The 19,511-nt window shown below is 45.8% G+C and overlaps 1 long non-coding RNA gene across 1 annotated transcript in view; it reads right to left on the bottom strand.

Annotated features, from left to right (window-relative positions):
- Positions 1-18,677, bottom strand: part of LOC144755374 (uncharacterized) — a 35,509-nt gene extending 16,832 nt beyond the window's left edge. The window contains exon 1 of the long non-coding RNA XR_013594884.1: positions 18,324-18,677. This is a non-coding gene — a long non-coding RNA (uncharacterized LOC144755374). The remainder of the gene's footprint in view (positions 1-18,323) is intronic.
- Between the last annotated feature and the right edge of the window lie 834 nt (positions 18,678-19,511).

Here is a 19,511-nt window from a genome sequence, read left to right as displayed (position 1 = left end):
AGAACTCTCTGGGGAGTGGCTACCCGCAGAAAAATGACAGTCCCACAGAACTTCTGATGAATACTTATTCTCCGTTCTCTACTATCTTATCTCAAGTGCAGTGATGTGGAGAACAGAGTAAAGTAGAGACAGACAACAATTCTTAAGAATGAAGGGACTTTTGAGCTTGCACAAACTAGACACTTCAGGGCTGTGTGGTCTGGATTCATGCCCTTTTGGTGCCTTGCCTGTAATATACCATTGCGTGACCTCCTTCGTAGTGTCTGTAGAACGTACCTTTGTCCCGAATTTTTGTCCTGAATTTTGACCTTCCGTCCTGAATTTTTGTCCTGAATTTTGACCCTTAGTCCTGAATTTTTACACTCACTGTCCTGAATTTACAACCATGCCAGTGGGTCACCCTAACTACGAAGCCATGGTTGGTGCTTATTTTGTTCTGCATCTGACAACCATTCACAAAGCCAACAGTGCTTGTTTTTTTATGTAATGTGGATTATATATTTGGATGTAGCAAAATAGCAGTCGGCGGCACTCTATGCTAAGCATAGATTTTCAGCTTATGTGCCTTTAATCCACGCCTACAATTACATCGTTCACGCCCCTTTGAGAGACCCAACAGTTTTTTTTTATCCCACTTCAAGCCTTGCTTATGGTAACCTGGAAGAGGTACTGTGTCTAAGATTACTAGATCGTTCAGAGCCATCGAAGACCCGATCCGCTAGCGCTGTTGTCCATTCACAAAACCCCTGTGACCTGGACATTTAAGCCTAAGTGTTTTTGTTGTGTGAACAAGAACTCCAACTCTAGGAAAGCATTGGATCCTTAAATACATCCCAGTGCGTGACCGTGGTGGCGCGCCTGACCAAATGCTCCTCATTGTACCCACTGTGCCTATTGTAAACACACACCATGGCTACTGGCTGCCACATGCTCATGACGTCTTGCTCTGAATTTCGCACACGTGTATTGGGCCTCATCAGGTTTCATGTACTCTTCTGAACATCAAGCATACATCTTTGTACATTAAGTAGTAAAGGAAGGAGGTAATACGGTCTTCAGACACAAAAGAATTACACCGACTAATTTCAATGAATTCCAGCAAATACATGAGCATGGGGTAGTTAGGAGTTAAAGGCAAGGGAGGAGGACAGGGAGAGCTGTGCCATATTCAGTGAAGAAGTATAAATGTAAGGAAGGCAAGGGTTTAGACATTAACAAATGTGTGAGTGCAGCTAGGAGCCTGATATTCGGCCAAGAGGACTGAATAAATAGAGCAAATTAAAATCTAGAAGAGAAAGGGCTGAGGATTACTGGGGAAATAATTTTCTCTGTGGCTCGTACGTAAGAGCTTCGCTCGGAGTGCCCGTCCTCGTGTGCTTTTATACCCTTCCACAGGGTCGTAGCTACCCTTGGTGCAGCAGGTAAAATGTCACTGGGGCCCAGATCCCTATTGGACTCAGTGAACTGTGATAATTGCCATGTTTTTCCTCTCAAACAGCCTTGATACTCACACTACTACCCTTTCAAACAAGTTAAGACCCTGTAGAGTTGGTTTCAAAATGTTTCTTTTGGCACAAGGTCATGCTCTTGAGGTCTCAAATGTTTCTGTAATTCGTTGCTGTTTCTTTAATTACATTACGCCAATATCTCCAGTGCACATTAAGCTACAGAAGAGAGTCTTGTAATATACCCATAATATAACAAGCATTTGCAATGCAATAGGTCTCGCATTTGCGAGAGTTTGAGCTAATGGCATTGTAAATAGCAATGTCTTTTATTTGTGTTTGGAAATCCTGCAAGCGGTGTGTAAAATGCACTTTGTACTTATAGTCCTTGCTTACGTGAAGCAAGGCTGGAAGTAACTGCGCCTCTTTTGCTGCCAGCCTTCCCTCTGGTACACGCACCTCCTGCAGGTCTTCAAAACACATAAATATAAGGCATTGACATTTACAATGCCAATAGCTCAAATGATCCCGAAGGCGAGACCTGTTGCATTGCAAATGCTTGTTTTTGATAGGGGCGTGGAGATTAAGTGATTTCGCCAGAGGGTTCGAGCCTGGTTCTCGAGCTCTAAGGTAGGCAGCTCTGGCCGTTGTGCTACATCCTCTTCCCCCCCCCACGGCCCGAGGTCTTTTCGCAATTATATAAAACTCTCTACATAAAATGATGATTTAAACATGACCCCGGATATGTATAAAACATGTTTATGAACCTCCAGATCTACTAATAAAGTGAGCCAAAAATGCTCTATTGGTGCACTTCTCATCGTTGATTCTGTGGGGAAAATTTAGCAAACTAATGTACATGGACTGACAAACCATAGACTGAAAGTCTATACCGTTTCCCACTTCCTCTCTCAGAATGAGGGCGTTTCTAATCGAGTGCTTTATTCTCTCACCTTACTTCTTCCAGTCGTCACATCTGGCGCCGGGCTGCTTTCCATTGAAAGATAAACTCGCAACAGCAACGCCGCAGTCAGCAGGAAACCTAGAGATATATCGAGCCCACAGAAACCAGAACGGGACCCTATATGACGACTGAGGTCCCATTGAAGGACGGCAACGGCGAGACAGACATCCTTGCGGAGGGAGTAGGCTAAGCAGAGTGAGAGCAGGTCCGATGGCTCAGCACTAACAAGTTCACAGCAGAGCAACAAGAAGAATACGAGGCATGTGTGTATGCTGCAGCGCGCAGGGCCCTGCATTAGGCGACTGACTGTGTGTAACATAAATACAGGACAAAGAGTAAGTCTCAGTCGCTCGTGTACTCGGTGTGCTCTGCACTCTCACTAGCCCCGGGAAACATCACCCCATAAATGAAAGGGTAAGCTCCCGCCACTGCCAGGTTTCTCGCTGCTGCTGCTGCGGTGGTGGTGGGCAGAAAAAAACGAGCTGCACAGAAAATAAAGGCGCACAGACGCTATAGTTACTGCAAGGTGCACTGCCAAAATAAAGCAGCTGAAGCAGCGCATGTCTTGCCTGCACGTAGAGAGAATCATTAAAGTAAAGAGTGACGAACAACACCGTATCTATAAAGAATAACAAGCTGTCGCCATTTATTAGTTTCTTTCCGACTGGTATTACCACCGTGGTGAGCCATTTTCAAAACTGGCGTTAAAGGCAGGGCTCAGAAGAATAACGAGCAACAGGCACAGTTCACCATTCCGATGCGACAACATCTTGTTATAAATGCGGCGCCAGGTTGCCTGAGGGTTTCAGTGTTCACCCATCCTGTGGGCCAATGATACCGTGTGAAATGTTAAGGATTACCATGTCTTCCTGAAATATGTGCGAGCCCGGAACTTAATGGCGTTGTAATTATCGGGTGTATTTATCACACAATTTGCTCATTTCATCAGCCTGCAAGTATGAACAACTGAGGGTGTACTTTGAGTACCGTATTACACAGATGTCTGGCAGTGTTTAATGGCTACACATTCTTTACACTTAATCACAAACATTTTTTTCCTTTCCAAGTAGATTAACGTCATAAAATTTGCATATGACATTGTGTGCCTTGGTGTTTTGGCAGATAAGGGACAAGATTTGTCCAGAATTGTAAATTTGGTAAAGCTGAGAAGACTGGATTAACACTTCTGTCCCCTGGTTTGGCAATGATTGTTTTGCTAACCAGGTTTGTGTACCCTCCACCTTGTAATTCAAGTCATCCATTACCACCAGACAATGGTCGTTAATCAGATATCGAGATGCACTGTAATGCGGATAGTGTAGTGACCTTCGAACTGTGCTACCATACATTATTGCTTTCCTTTTTTGATGTCATTTAAGCCCGGCTGAAAAGTAATTTTTTTCATTTAATATAGTTATGCTGTCATTTCTTTAGTGTAGTTAAGCTATAATGTCATGTTTTTCTCATTGCAGTGCAGCAGTCCCCTTTCTTAGGGCTGGCTTGAGAGTGCATCTCTCTAGTAACTGCTAACAGTTATGTAAATTATACATAGAGTGGCATTTTGCTCTTTACCAGAAGTAGGTCATCACTATTGGTTGATTGGTGTATCTTTCCAGTTCCCATGGTGTGCTTGCATTCAAATGCACAAGAGACTATTTTACACGAGCAGGCGATAAATCATCCCACATTAATTTCTTTATTTCGTACTTGTATTGAATACATACAGTACAGATACCAATCACTTTTTGTATTTTTTTCTGCAGTAGGCTGTGTCTTTGACAGGACTATAGTCTGAGCCCTTACCAAAATCACCATTACTACCATCATTACTAACACCACCATAAGTACACAATCACTGTTTCCTTTACCACCACCAGAACATTTGGAAATGCCCTTGTCTGTGCGTCTTACCACATGAAAGGCAGACCTACTGGCTTCGCCAATGTTTGTCTTCTCATGGGCTTATATCTGTGATGTCCCATTTTCTGTGCTCTGGTGCTGTAATTTTTGGGTCGAGGCTGGGCAGTGCATGCGCTGCTCTGCGAGCCATGCTGTATTGGAGTATGTACTTGAACCCCCGCCCACTCTCCCCCCATATTTGTCATTGGTTTGTGTCATTGTCCTTCGTAAATGCTGGCTTCTGATTCGTTTTTAGGCTTTTTAGTCCCTCCTCAGTACCGCCTTATCTTCATTTGTAACCTCCCCTGAAGACTGGCCCTTTTACTTTGGTTGTTACTCAGTAAGTCTTCTTTAGTCTGTAAGCAGTATATTTTTTAATGAGTTTCTCTTGCTGCAGGAGGGCATGAGGGTCTCATGTGCAATTGTGACCAAATGGTTAGCTCTTAGGGGGCCATGGGAGACAGAAGGGGGCTACTCAGCGATGCCTTTAGGGAGGTCAAAGGTGCGTGATGTAAATTCCGCTAGATCTGGTATCTTTAATGAGCAGTTCTCCAGTTCCTAAGTGGCAGCTCGCTGCACATTGCTCCTCGGCTCAGATTACCTGTAAAGGATTTGCTTCCACCCCCAGCTTAAAGTTGCCCTCACTCATTTGCTTTTCTCCCCCCTTTCCGCCACATTGTTCTGTCTATCATTTGCTTCCCTATGCCCGCCTTGCCCTTCCCCCACCGTGCCATAATTTTTGTTTCCCCACACCCTCACTCTGTTTTGCTTGCCCACACCCTCCCCGTCTGTGTTCCTTCTGCTACCTTCTGTTTGTAACATCTCCCACACACACTTTTAAACAAGCACTTGGAATGCAATAGTCTCGCATTTGTGAGAATTTAAGCTATTGGCATTGTAAATGACAATGCCTTGTATTTATGTTTTAAAAACCAAAACATAAATAAAAGGAATTATTATTTACAATGCCAATAACTCAAACACCCACAAATGCACGACCTGTTGCGTTACAGATGCTTGTTCTAATATATAGCTGGGTTGTGTAGGCTCCATATGCACTTTTCAGGCTACTTAAGAGTCCCAGTTATAAGAAGAAAGCATCCCTGTCCAGAAATACAGCTGAGGTGGCGGATTTCCCCAGAAAAAGAAGAACAATGTTCTCCACTGGACGGTAAATTATGGTGCTTTTAAGCATAGTTTATTAAAAACATATGTGTCCATTCAATTGCATTCTCTTTTCTAAGATTAACTGAATAACAACATTTTAAATATCCATGTGAGCATTGTGATGAACATTGATGAAACTTTGAGGAGGGATCTAATAGCCAAGGGACTGGCCAAGAAAATAAATAGAAGATCAAGAAAAGACTAAGAAGACGACCAAGAAAATCAAAAGAAGCACACCCAAAGTCATTCTTTTCAGTGCTTATATAAAAGATAGTATTATAAGTTATTGTTGTTTTTCTTATTGTATAGTTTGTTGAATTTGCTGGGTTTTGAACCTGTGGCATTTGTGTTGCATTTGAGACTCTGCAATAGCTGCTTAACCAGCTGATCTTATCCATGTTCTCACATATGTTATGTTGATTTGTATAATACGCTATCACCCAGGTGGGTATCCACCTACTGATTAGGTGTAAGTTCGGCCTTGCCTAGGGCAGCATGGGGCTACTTGAAGACCCAGTTCTTGAACTTCTTGTGAAACTTCAGTAGTGATGAGGAACTTTGTATGTAATGAACTTTCTGCACTTTAGGAGTGGTCAGAAAATTTTTGGCTGCTGGATCGAGTTTTTGGTATGTGTGGGATGCGTATAAGTAGGAGTCCAGCTGATCGGAGGTGTCTGGAGTGTTTGTGAAGAAAGATAGGATTTTTGATATCTGCTGGGCCAGTGTTGTGTGGTGCTTTATAGATGTGAGTGAGGATTTTTAAACTGTGCTCATTTGTGTAGGCAGTGGAGCTCCCTGAGATAAGGTGATGTGTGGGTGTAGGGTGGGAGGTTGAGCATGATTCTAGCCGCTGAGTTCTGGATGATCTGTAGTTTTCTGGTGAGTTGTTTGTTGATCCCGGCCTAAAGGGTGTTTCCATAGTCTAGCTTACTTGTAAGAAGGTGGCGGTTTTTCAGATGCTGATAGGGAGCCATTTGAAAATCGTCCTCAGCATCTGGGAGCATGAGTCAATGATGACATTTACTTGGGCCATAATGTCAAATTTGCTGTAGATAATGATCCAGTGAATCCTGGGTGGAGAGGTGCTCTTCCCAAAGAGCGTGACTTTGGTCTTGTCTCTGTTCAGTTTCAGGCATTTGGTCTGCATCCAGCCAATATTTATCATGCAGACTGTGAACTTGTTCCAGGTGCTAGGAGACTTGTCAGTGATGAAGAAAATAAGATGAGTGTTGTTGGTGTAGGAAAGGACATTTATGTAGTGTGAGGAGATCAATCAACCAATCAGCATTTGTAAAGCAAAACACTGTCACCCCTAGGGGAATCTGGGCTCTGTGTCTCTGTCGAAGAGCCAGACTTTGAGTCTCTTTCTGAAGTCTACCAGCAAGGGGGTTGTGCGGAGCTGGACGAGAAGGTAGTTCCAGGTCTTGGCAGTGATGTAGGAGAAAGTGCGGCTGTGACGGATGTGAGAGGTGTGTGCGAGAGCGAGTGAAGAGGAGCGCAGGTGTTTAGAGGGTTATATGGATGTTCAGTCGATGGTTGATGTAGGCAGGTCCTAAGTCGTGGAGGACTTTGTAGGCGTACATGAGGATCTTGAACTGGCATCTCTTCTCGATGGGTAGCCAGTGGAGGTCTATCAGGTGGGGGGCAATGTGGATTGATTTGGGGAGGTCCAGGATTAGTCTTGCCGCGGCGTTCTGTATGTTCTGGAATCTTCTGGGGCGCTGGGTGGAAATGCCAGCGTAGAGGGTGTTGCCATAGTCAAGATGGCTGGTGACGAGAGCCTGGTGTTGGTTGGGATCCATCTGGAGATGCTGCGGAGCATGTGAAGTGTTTGGAAGCAGGAGGAGGGGGATACATTGACTTGTCATTTTATGGTCAGTTGGCTGTCAAGGATGATGCTGAGGTTGCGTTCATGGTCGGTGTAGGTCCGAGTTTTGCAGGCCACCAGGTGTGGTCTACTGCAGAAGTGTACTTCCCCAAGATCAGTACTTTATTTTTGGCTGAGTTGAGTTGGAGGCAGTGGTCTCATCCATTTAGCTACTTTGGTCATGGTATTGCAGAAGTTTGGCGTTGGAGGGGTCCTCTGTGAGTGAGAGGATCAGTTGAGTGTCACATCTGCAAAGGAGATTATGTTCAGTACGTGGGATCTGATGAATTCTGCAAGGGGGGGTCATGTAGATGTAGAACAGGGTGGGAATAAGGGATGATCCTTCTGGTACGCTGTATATGATGTCTTTGGGTGCGGAGGTGAAGGGAGGCATTTGGATGATCTGTGTGCGTCCTGTGAGGAAGGAAGCGATCCACTTGAGGGCGTCTTGCTGTATGCCTATGTTGTGGTGTCTTTTTTAATGAGGGTGTGGTGGGAGATGGTGTTGAAAACCACGGAGAGGTCAAGGAGGATCAGGGCCACCGTTTCTCCATGGGGCGAGGAGTGTTCGGATGTCATCAATGGCACGATCGGCGCAGTCTCAGTGCTGTGGTTGTCACGGAATCCTGATTGTGAGGCGTCCAGTAGGTAGTTTTGTTCCAGAAATTAGGTGATCTGCTGGTTGACGGCTTTCTCAAGTACTTTGCCTGGGTAGGGGAGCAGAGAGATAGGCCGATCATTTTTGAGGGGTCGGCTGAGGCTTTCTTTAGGAGGGGTCTGACGTCTGTGTGTTTCTGTCTGTCCAGGAAGGTTGCTGTGGAGAAGAAGGTGTTGAAGATGCTGAGGAGGTGGGTGCTGATTGAGTTCGTTGCAAGGTTGTAGAGGTGGTTCGGGCAGGGGTCTGTGGGCACCCTGGAGCGGATGGAAGACACAATGGCTGAGGTGGTTAGGGCAGTGAGCGGAGACCAGGTAGTAATGGTTTGGCTTATGTTCGCTGGCTGGTTGAGGTCAGCAGGGTTGAGAGCAGCGGGTTGGAGGTTGAAGTTGTAGATGTTGGTGATCTTGCTGTGCAAGTATTCTGAGAGGGTGTTGTAGAGTTCTTGGGAGGGGTGGATGGTGTTCGCTATGGGTCTTGGGTAGGATAATTCTTTTACTATTTTGAAGAGTTCCTTTGCTTGGTTGGCCGTGGAGTGGATGTGGGTGGTGATGGCTGCTTTCTTGGCTTCTTTGATGTGCGGGTCATAGTTGCCTTTGGGCTGTTTTGTGAGCTGCTATTTCGGTGGGGTTCTTGGTGGTGCGCCATCATTTTTGCAGTTGGTGGCAGTTGTGCTTGTTGGTCTTGAGTTCTCGGGTGTACCAGCTGGCATGTTTGGAGGTCTTGTTGAGTTTTGTAGGTCTCAGTGGTGCAATTCTGTTGACGCTGTTGATGATCCAGGTGGCAAAGTTCTGAACAGGCTGGTCGAGGTCTGACTTTGCTCCAGTTGCGGTGGGAAAAGATCTGACGCCTGGTGATGGTGAGCTGGGCGTCAGTGATGATGAAGTATATGATGGTGTGATCAGTCCAGTTGAGTTCTGTGGTGTGAATACATTTGATTCTGTCACTGGAGGTGAAAGCAGGGACAAGTGTGTGTCCGGCTTTGTGCGTGGGTTCGGAGACCAGTTGGCTGAGGTAGATGTTGTTCAGATTGTCCAGGAGGGCATTGGAGTTGGCGTTCTTGGGGTCGTCGATATGGAAGTTGAGGTTGCAAAGTAGGACGTAGTGGTGAGAATCGATTGCTGGGGGTGATGAGGTTGTAGATGGTGTCACAGAATGTTGCTCTGGGTCCCAGGGCTCTGTAGGTGGGGGTGCCTCTTATCATGGTCTTCACGTCTGTTTGCATTAGGAAGTTGAGGTGTTCGGTAAGTGGCATGGGGCCGTCGTTGGTGGATCTGATGGTTTCCTTCAAAATGATGGTGATTTCTCCACCTTGTTTGTTGGCACGGTATCAGTGTATCTTCTTGTAGCATTCAGTAGTGGCAGTGGTTAGGTCGGGGTTCGTGGAGGTGTTGAACCAAGTTTCAGTGATGAAGGCGACGTCCGTGGAGAGGGTGGTGATGGTGTCCCACAATTCTGTGGTGTGTGTTCAGAGTAAGAGGGTGTTGAGCAAGATACAGTGTAGTGGTTGTGGGGTGTTCTTTCCTCTTGTGAGCAGGAGTGGTGTGTGATCTTTCGTGGGTAGTGTCGCAGGAGAAGTGGCAGTGTCGACAGGTGAAGGGTATTTTGCTGGATCGTGGGTAGGAGGAGACATAGCTGGTATTTTGGCATCTGGGGTCCATGTCCAGGTGTTCCTTGACAGTGTACCATCAGGTGGCGGGAGGGTCAGGGGTTCTGGCTCTGGGTTTTGGCCAACTGGTGGTGCATTGGCAGCATACCCGCTGTATGCATTTTTTGCCTGGCCATGCTGCAGTCTGTATTTGTGGTCTTGGTAGGTGGTCCTAGTGGACCAATGCACTGGGAAGGCATCTGGATCAGGTTGCCCTGGGACCAGGACAGCAGGCAGCGCAGGGACAACAGGCAGTGCAGGGGCAGGGACCACAGGCAGCGCAGGGGCAGTGACAGTAGGCCTCTCTGGGACAGCAGACAGTGCAGGGACAGTAAGCAGTGCAGGGACACCAGACAGCGTAGGGACACCAGGCAGCATAGGGCAGCAAGCATCTCCGGGACCCCAGGCAGGACAGGAGAAGCAGGCAGCACAGCAAGCAGGCAGCACAGGGGCAGGAACAGCAGCCAGCACAGGGGCAGGACAGCAGGCAGTGCAGGGACAGCATGCAGCGAAGGGGCAGAGATATGGGGCAGGCATCGTACCTGAAGAACGGGCAGGTGAAAGATGGGTGGTCTGGCCCAGCATTCTCCAGGTTTTGACGGGTTCAGAGCAGTCACAAGAGGTCATTATTTTTCTTGATACAGTACTGCACATAGCGATCTGAATACTTCTCATTTTCCTACAGTCAATGTTCCTTTTGCATATTAACATTTTAGTGAAAGTCAATAAAAATAATACACAAGAAAAAAAGGGCAGACATTGCTGTAACTGCAGTACTTAATGCTCCCTAGTGCTCTGCCAAGATGTACTGTGTCCTAAGAAAGAAATATATGCTATATCTGAATGGGATTTTTTTTGTTATATTGGAATAAAGCCTTTTACTCTTGAAGGTTATGGAGCTTGTAATGCCTTTTCTCCTGTGCAGTTCGGCTTGTAAAGACCTTTAGGAAACATTTTTGGGAATATTTTTTTTAGAGGAAAGACCTTTGCAGTGGGTAATTTATTGTCTGGGATTTATTAGACTCCGAAGAGAGGTTATGAACGTGTTATCAACAGTGGTGTAGCGCAGAAAAATGAGGGACCCCCTCTGAAAGAGCAATAAAAGGTCAGGGAGAAGAGGGGAATTACAAAACCACCACAACAGAAAGTCTCCCTCTGACCTACAGTTATTTTACATCACTATTATTTTACTTTTTCATATGTGGGACATCCAAAAACTATTCAAAACACAAGAAACTTTATAAAAATATCTTTTTTAATTTCTTTTATCAAAAATATTTTTTATAGTCTTGTTCTCTTTTTTCAAACATGTATAAATTGTTTTCTCTTTTTTACAATTATGCACCATATGTAGATTATTCAAAATCAGAATATATATAAACAAATGAAATCAATTGACATAATATACACAACACATGTTGTCCCCGAGAAGGGCGACACGCAACAAACTCACACAACCACTTTCATACCAATACAACCATTTTCCCCAAACTTGCACTCAATCAATCTGGGAGGATCTGCTACAGCATGACATAGTAGTTTCCATGGACTATATCCTAAAACTGCACAAAGCAGGATCTTGGTCAGGCTATAGTCGACGCGTTTCGGCGGCTAAACAAGGATGACTTGCCACCTTCTTCAGGACCAGCCAGAGAACACAAGAAAGTGTCTACTCAACCCGAGGAAATAACCACCTAAAAATAGAAATGCACTATAAAGGATGCACATAATAATTACAAGAATAAATCAATTTATATTTAACATCTCTCTGGACCATCATGAAAAGCAAAACATAAATCAGCTATACGCACCAAAAAAACTGCAGCCCCAATTGTACAACATTGTCTGGATGAAAAACACTCAGAAGAAGACATTAGATGGTGCATTTTGGAAAAGGTAAAAAATAAAATTGGTCTTCCGATGGTCGTAACACGCAAAAAGAGAGAAACCTACTGGATCTTTTCATTTGACAGTGTAAGAAGTGGCCTTAATGAGGATATACAATGGATTGTAACCCATCCTTGGTAAGCTAGGGGCTCGCTGCTAGAAAGGTGTAGTGTTTTAATATGGGACAGAGTGCTATATATGTGGTTTCTGGGCACAACCTCGGTTGTGCCCGTGGAAATTACTTTCATTACCTAGGGTCCTGATTTTTTTTAAATTTCTGAAAATATCTGTGTGTTTATAGATTTTAAAAGATATCCAGGTTTGGTAAGAGATGTGTACCACTGATAGTAAAAAAACGGGATTTGGCAGTTAGACTGCCAAGGTTTAATGTAGTGCGTTCATGGTTTGAACTGCATGCGTATAGGTGAACTCAACACCGATAGTACATTTTTCCACCCCCTCCTTATCGACATCTAATACTGCTCAAAGATGGCGGCGACAGCGCTGAGGTTGTAGTTAGTCCATTTACAGTTTTAATTAGATGATCACAGCTGACTACAATTCCGGTAGGCGGGGCTAATTGGATGCGTCCAATTCCGGTACTTCAATCGAGTGGTTTTTGCAGGCCAGTTTGAGAGGTGCTTTACCCGCGAAGACGGCCGGCTTTGTAGACCCAGGACCCGTACACGCAAAGGTGAGGTTATTGTTAAAAAGGAACGCTCTGTTTAGGGCGTTTTTCTTGTTCTTCGTTTCAACTTTATAATCGATGAAGTAGTGGACACTTGGCAGGAAGTGTTTCACGTGCTGTGAATAATCCAGCAAGATACGCCTGATACCCTTGTTAGAGGCGCGTTTGTGAATGGACTAGTACTGGTGTTTCTCGGCTCTTCTCCCTTTGGGAAAGGGGACGGGAGGATTTGGATGTTTAGTAAATTCAAAGTTTAGTGAACCTTATACCTGCGCTGCCCTATACATTTTGAAGCAAACACTTTATGCGCACTGTCCCATATTATGTATTTGCTTTGCAGTATTAATATGCTCTTTTGCATTTATTGACCTATTGGTGTTTTGAATAGTTTTTGGATGTCCCACATATGAAAAAGTAAAATAATAGTGATGTAAAATAACTGTAGGTCAGAGGGAGACTTGCTGTTGTGGTGATCAACAGTGGTGTAGCAAGGGAAGGTGATGGAGCAGATTTCATCTGCAGTCATGCATTGTTTATTTTTGTGCTTCAGACAGGCTGCATTTAAATTGCCACGCACATTTTGGTGCAAGTTAAAAACATGGCACATGAAAAACATGAAAGTGAGGCCTATTTAGTCTGTAATGCTTGTGCTGCATTAACATGTGTTTTTACAGTGTAGAGAAAAGTGGCCTTTTTACCTTTGAGGATTCATTGAATGTGTTTCTCTCTTCCCAGCTCATCCATGTAATCTAGATGTATTATTCCTGTCTTAATAGACTTTGACTTGTTGCATATTTTGATAAACATTTTCAGTTAATAACACCTCTTTTTATAATGTGTGTGAATTAATAATGCACTTGGGATACATAATGGACTGATTTACATGAAATTAATATTATCTTTGTGTTTGTTTTATTTTTGGGGCCTACACAAAACATGGCTGCCTGTGAATCCATCAAGGCTATGGCTTGCAATTTAATGAGAAGGGAGCATGCGCAGACTGTGGCAGCTTTCCTCATGACAAAAAGTCAAGGACAACTTGAATTCTTGTCATTCTGCCAATGTACCAGTTAGTTAAAAGTGTCCATCTACTGCGCTGAGAAGGAAGGAAAGATGAATTAGATTGAAACATTTTTCCTAGTAAATGTTGCAATGTTTATAAATGTAGTTATTCATGTATGCTTCTTTTGTTAAGACTAGTGAAGTCAGGTTTTTAGAATGAGTCAGGGAAGTGTGACCTCATGCCTTTATGACTGACCAATCACGTTAGGTTCTCCTGAAAAATGTTACATCTTTGTGTACTCTGCCAATAATTATGGTATAAATACTGTCCTCTCTGGATGGGAGCTGGCACTTCTTCTTTTTTCTCAGCTCAGCTGGCTTCTATGGGTTAGGTACGAGAAACGTCTCGGGAGATTGCTGAAGGGCAGGTTTGCGTCCGAGAAGTGTCAGGGGGAGGTTTCTTGCTTCCACATCATATCTTGGCACTTCATTGCCACATTCCTTTGAGGCCTGTGAAGGGCGGGCTGCTTTCCTCTTTAGACACAGACAGACAGAGAGTGCAGTGGATCAGGATAGGATTAGATGCTAATATGTTTTGACTAATTAATTAGGTCTGAAAAGATTTATTTGATTTATGCATTTATTTCTCTTAATAGCATATTTTTGCAAACTATTTAAGTACTGATTAGCTTTGCAAGACTATTTTTCTTAGAAACTCTTTAAGACTTTTGCGCCACATTTTTCATAACTACATGTAATGCTTATATGCAGACTGTAATGTGTTCTGTATTATTGATATTTTTCCTGTTTTCCAAATTCTGTAACCTGATTGATATTTTACTAATGAATAAAGGGTCAGAGAAAAATTAACTTTTTGACTAGAAAATAAAACCCTTTAAAATACTCAACAACTCTCTTTATTGGCTTGAATAATAAAATTGCATTTTTGACTGTTCAGGTTTATTTAAAGTCTCCTGAAGGTAATACATGGTGTGAAGGGCCCAACACCTTTTGAGCGGTAAATTAGAGGTAGCATGAGGGTTTTGCATTGAGAAACTACCAGAAGAAATTACCGCTCTCCATCAAAGGCGGGGGCGGTCTGCCCCGGATGGGACAAGTTCTGGGGGCGGCGGCTTGCCACCGCTCTTACCTGCAGTCGCGGGGCAGGCACTCCCCCCCTTCAATCGGCCGCTGCGGGTGGCAAACAAAACGGAGATCTCGCCAGCAACCCCCACTCTTCCCTCTGGCCGCCATGGGGCGGCAAACTCAGGCACCGCCACGGGCACCTAAAGGGCTAGATACGCCACTAGTTATTAAGCAGGATGATGAGAGAAAGGGAAGGGTACCTGAATGCAATTTCCCTATACGGTTTCCAAAGGGATTTTTGAACAATGGTGCAGTCAATATGGCTGAACTGAATTGCACAAAATTTGGCAGAAAGCTAGCTCTTTACACGGAAAGTGTGCCTTTTGCCCGTTGGTGTAAATCCATTCAGTAGTAAATGAAGGTTCAAAATGTATAAATATTTGGATGGCTGGGCCCGAGGGAGTCCTGCCAACACACATCTTCAAATAATAGGGAGATCTGATGGGCTAAGGGGACTTTTTCGCCCATCCACTGCCTTGCTCCTACTGGAGCTTGTGCTCTGATTAGCTGGCTGCAACATAAAGTGAAATGTATCAGCTGCCATTACGGGATACAGGAACTCTGTCCCTGTCTCCTGAAAATTAAAAAAAATAAACAAGTATAAGGGGGCAAGGTAGGGGCACCCTGGACCTTGTGGTGCAAATTAAAAACCAAATAGAGTTGCTGCGATCATGCAATATACCTACAACTCTATACTAACTAATCTCTAGCCTGTCTGTTCATCCTACCAATCATTTTCAAGAACTCGTATAGTCTCCACTAATGACCATATCTAACTCCTAGCAATTTAATCTACTGAAAATAACAAGCATTTGCAATGCAATAGGTCTCGCAGTTACGCAAGTTTAAGCTATTGGCATTGTAAATGACAATGCCTTTTATTTATGTTTTTAAAACAAAAACAAGAATAAAAGGCGTTGTTATTTGCGATGTCAATAGCTCAAAACTCACATAACTGCGAGACCTATTGCTTTGCAAATGCTTGTTCCTAGGAATGGCTGCAGCCCACCCGCTACATAGAGCTTGCAAGGAGAAAGAAAGGGTTCTATTTTGTTCAAGTTAACACAAAGTTCAAGCAGGGTCAGCTGGGCTGTACTCTAATCTGCTGCCTAGAATGCATTGCTGACTTGTACCAGGGTCGGTAACATTGTTCAAAAAGCAATAATGATATGTCGGTTGATGATTCCTCTCTCCCTACCCCACACACATTCTACTATCTCAAAGCAGCTTGTGTCTTGTTTGCATCTAGCCAGTGAACCTTCACTAAACTATTCGACTTTCCATAGAGTATCTTGTTGGGTAGCCTTCGGTACATTATCCCACGAGACAAGCCTGAGCAAGGTGTGCAAGCACAGAGCATTTTAGTTAGCTATGGAGCCAGGTTGCATTTCTCAAAATATATAACCTGGTGTGGTTTGTTAGGCTGGGGACATGGAAGGTAGGGGTCATGCAGGAGGCTATTCAGACAAGTAACGTACAGCTGATGTCTACCCAGCTGGTGTCCCTAATCTCAGAGCATACAGGGGGGTTTCTAGCCAGGCAGCACACAGAGCGGCCTCTGGTTAGGACGCATGCAGTGGTATATCTTTAAAAGAATGCAGTGGTGTCTCCAGCATGCAACATATAGCCCAGAACCTGTAAGACAGGAGACAGCTGGGTATCCCATGCAGAATTACACCAGGATATTTGGTAAGGTGGCCTATCTCAGAATACCCAGTAAGGTAGCAAGGAGCAGGGTGTCCAGAGAGGTAGCTCACATCTAGCTGGGTATCCAGCATGGTAGCACGCGGGGGCACGCTCCAGCCTGACCTACCTCTCGCGTGAAGAGGATGGTGGTGTTGTGGTGCTCGTCATGCTCATCGTCCAGCTGGTTGTGCTGATGCTGCAACTTGCAGAAGTTCTTCACGGTGGTGGTGGCATGCTTGCTCACCTCTGGGCCCTTGTCCGTGTTGGACAGCACCACCACCTTGACCACGGCCAGGCGCACCAGGTCCTCGATGCTGGCATGCCGTAGAGGGAGGAGGCGATGGAGGCCAGGGTGAGCAGGTAGTGGTGCATCTCCTTGCCGTACTTCTTGGCCATGGACTCGTCAGCCCCCAGCAGCAGCTCCCCGTGCCGGGCCTTGGACAAAGACCTGTGGCTGCGCCTCTGGGTTGCCGGGGATGGGGCTGCGGTGGTGGTGTTACTCCACTGGCCAGGGGTCCTGCAGCTCTCCAGCGGGGGCGGCAGGGTCTGGAAGCTGAAGTGTCCCTTGCTGAAGACGTGCAGAAGCGGCCCGGAGCGGTCCCCATAGATGCCGTTGTCCGACGCCCTGCCCAGTGGGTGCACGGTGTAGTGGGCATGCTTCATGGCGAAGAAGCCGTCCAGGCCCCCACACAGGCTGAAGACGGCCATCACTGCGGGCTGCCGTCCACCGTGCCCCGATAGAGGCAGCGCCCCCTACGGCCACCCGCCAGGCGCTGCCCGAGGCTGGCGGTGCTGAAGTGCAGTGAGGCCAGGGACTCGTCCCGCGTACAGCTGGTCAATAAGCTGCATGTCGGCCCCGCACTGCGGCGACGGGCCGAGGGAGCCCGGAGCCTCCTCATCATAGGCAGGTGCAGCCCGCGGACTCTCCGGTGGAGGGGTAGCCGAGTTTAAGCGCAGTGTCCCGAACAGGAAAAGCGAAAGCACGCCATAGGGAGAGAAAGCGACAGCACGCCATCCCGAGCTGAGCATGCGTGCTGGCAACCTTGCCTGTGACATGGGCGGGGCATGGAGCGTGCGGCCCAGAAGTGTTCGGGGCTCCCATGAGCTGAGAGCCCTGCGTGTTACAACTGGCATGAAGGAGCCTACCCCGCAGAGGGAAATCCAGTGAGAGACATGAAAAGCCAGCCACGGAGCAGCGTAGAGTCCCCCGGTGAGTGGGGTTGAACGGGAGGCATGCAGCAGATTGCATGCCTTGCGAGGACGGAAGGGGGACAGGAGATGGGCACATCGGATGACTGTACGTGGTTAACGCGCGCATTCACATTTCCAGTCCGCCCTGCACGTGCCCATCTCCAGTCTCCCATGAGAGGCAAGTCAGTGACAATAGATCTCGCTGGCAACAGCGCTTTCGCGCTGCGTCGCCAGGCGAGACCTAAAAACTGGAGTTAATACATTTGATCTCCTTGAGAGTTTTTATCTGCCCCTCCCTGTATGCGGCCAGGGAAGTCAGCATCTGCTCCTTTCTCGCAGAATTGTTTTTTATTTATTTATTTATTTATTTATTTATCCTAATCTCAATTCCCAACCATAACCACTAAATTAACCACTAACCTTGGGTTCCAAAGTGATGCTACTCGCTCTAAAGCGCTTCCACACATAGGAAGGGCTAGTAAGTGCTGTAACAATGCAATTAAAAAACAGTACAATACAATGATTCCACTAGAGAGGGGCAGATTCAGACTTCCCTGAACGTAGACTTTCGGGAGGAACAGATGAAAACTCCCCGCAAAGAGGCAACTCTAGACAGGAGAATGATGGGGACGTCATTCCCAGAGTGAAAAGATTATCCCATAGGAATAGAAGTAGTGCAACTCACCAAGATGGAGGGATACTTGATAGCTTATGTAAATGATTAAAGCTTGACCGAAGATGAGAAATTTCCGAAAAGGATGTTTGAGAATATGGCACTGTAGAGACAGACATTTGAAAATGCATGATGGCTCACCCACAGAGTGGGCCGCTGCCCTCCTGGCAGAGGGAGTTACAAGAGGGGTATTTTTCGCTAAAGACAGGAAGTCATCGACATAGTGAGAAGTGTGCCCCAGACAGAGGAACGGGTAAAAGATATAAAATAAAAGAAATGACTCAGAGTGAAGGAGAACACACTCTGTCCCACCCCTGAACATAAAAGAAAGCTTCCTGGTACAAACAGATTCAAAGTACAAAACTCTAGCAGGACTGCCCAAGTCCTGTTCCGCTCAAGCTTTACCTTAGTGTGTGGTCACATCAGTCCTCTTTGGTGCCACTTTTCTTCTTTTCCTTCACCTGCTTCTTGTCTGTCTTGTCCTTCACCGGGCCTGCACCAGCCTGATCTCTGTCCTTCCTGGGAATGAGGCTGTGTGACACCAGGGCTGAGCTCAAGTAGACCAGCATGCCCGTGTAGCCGCCAACGAGTAGGCAGAGTGGCTGGATGACCACAAAGAGGCAGGCCACATTCAGGGAGGCCCTTGAGTCCAGGATCAGTTCATCGTCTTGGCATCCCCGGGACACCTTGAAGAAGTAGTAGAGAGCCACCGCTGGGTAGAAGGCCTGCTCCGCCATGCTGCGGCTCCTGTACCAAGACGGCTTGGGCTTGTAGTAATCATTAACCAGGTTTCTCAAGGTCCAAAGTATCCGCGGCTGCCTAGAGTGACGAAGGCCTAAGTCTAAAGTCTATAAGCAGCAGTGCAACCTGGACGATCGATGGAAGACATGTATTAGACTTTAAAGTGTGTATTTACAAAATCAAATATTTCATGAAAATCTCTAAAGTAGGGGTTGCAGCATCGTCAACAATGCATGGAAGATTCCACAGTGTGTGTATATTGTAAATCAGAAATGCCATAAGTTCTGATGTCTGTTTTTACAGCAGCTGAAGTATTCTGAAAGCTCTGACGGAGGTGCTTTAAGTACCTGCTCTGCCTGCCTGGATGTAAAGCCTGCATCAACATATATGTCGCATAGAAAGCTTGTGTATTCTTCAGCAAAGCAGAAATACTACATGTGAAGCTCGATTGTCTGTGTGTTAAAGCAGCGCTGATTACCCGGAGGTCTGACATCTGTATGTAAGAGAACGAAAATACTGCAGTGAAAGCTGTGAAGTCTGTGCGCCCAACCCGCAGCGCTACATTTGAAGCACTGGAGTCTCCTTGTACGGAAATGTCACAGCTACTTGGGACCATCTCTAGCTGTGCACGCACTAAAAATAGCGGCACTAAGACAGCAAATTCATACGGAGATCCGGGGCCTGGCCTGGCCTGGCTCTGAGTGGCAAACGCCCCTCTACTCTGTATTTTTATATTCTAAAATGAAAACTATCGATCGCGGTTCTACAAGGATAAGGCTCTCTTCGCCATGTATCTAAAGTCAAATAATCGCTCGTTTTAGTGCATGATGCTGTTGTATCTTTCTTCTCCAT

Source organism: Lissotriton helveticus, chromosome 5_1 (assembly GCF_964261635.1).
Source record: "Lissotriton helveticus chromosome 5_1, aLisHel1.1, whole genome shotgun sequence".
Classification (NCBI taxonomy): domain Eukaryota; kingdom Metazoa; phylum Chordata; class Amphibia; order Caudata; family Salamandridae; genus Lissotriton; species Lissotriton helveticus.
Note: the sequence above shows the minus strand (reverse complement) of the source record. Positions and strands in the feature narration are given on the sequence as shown.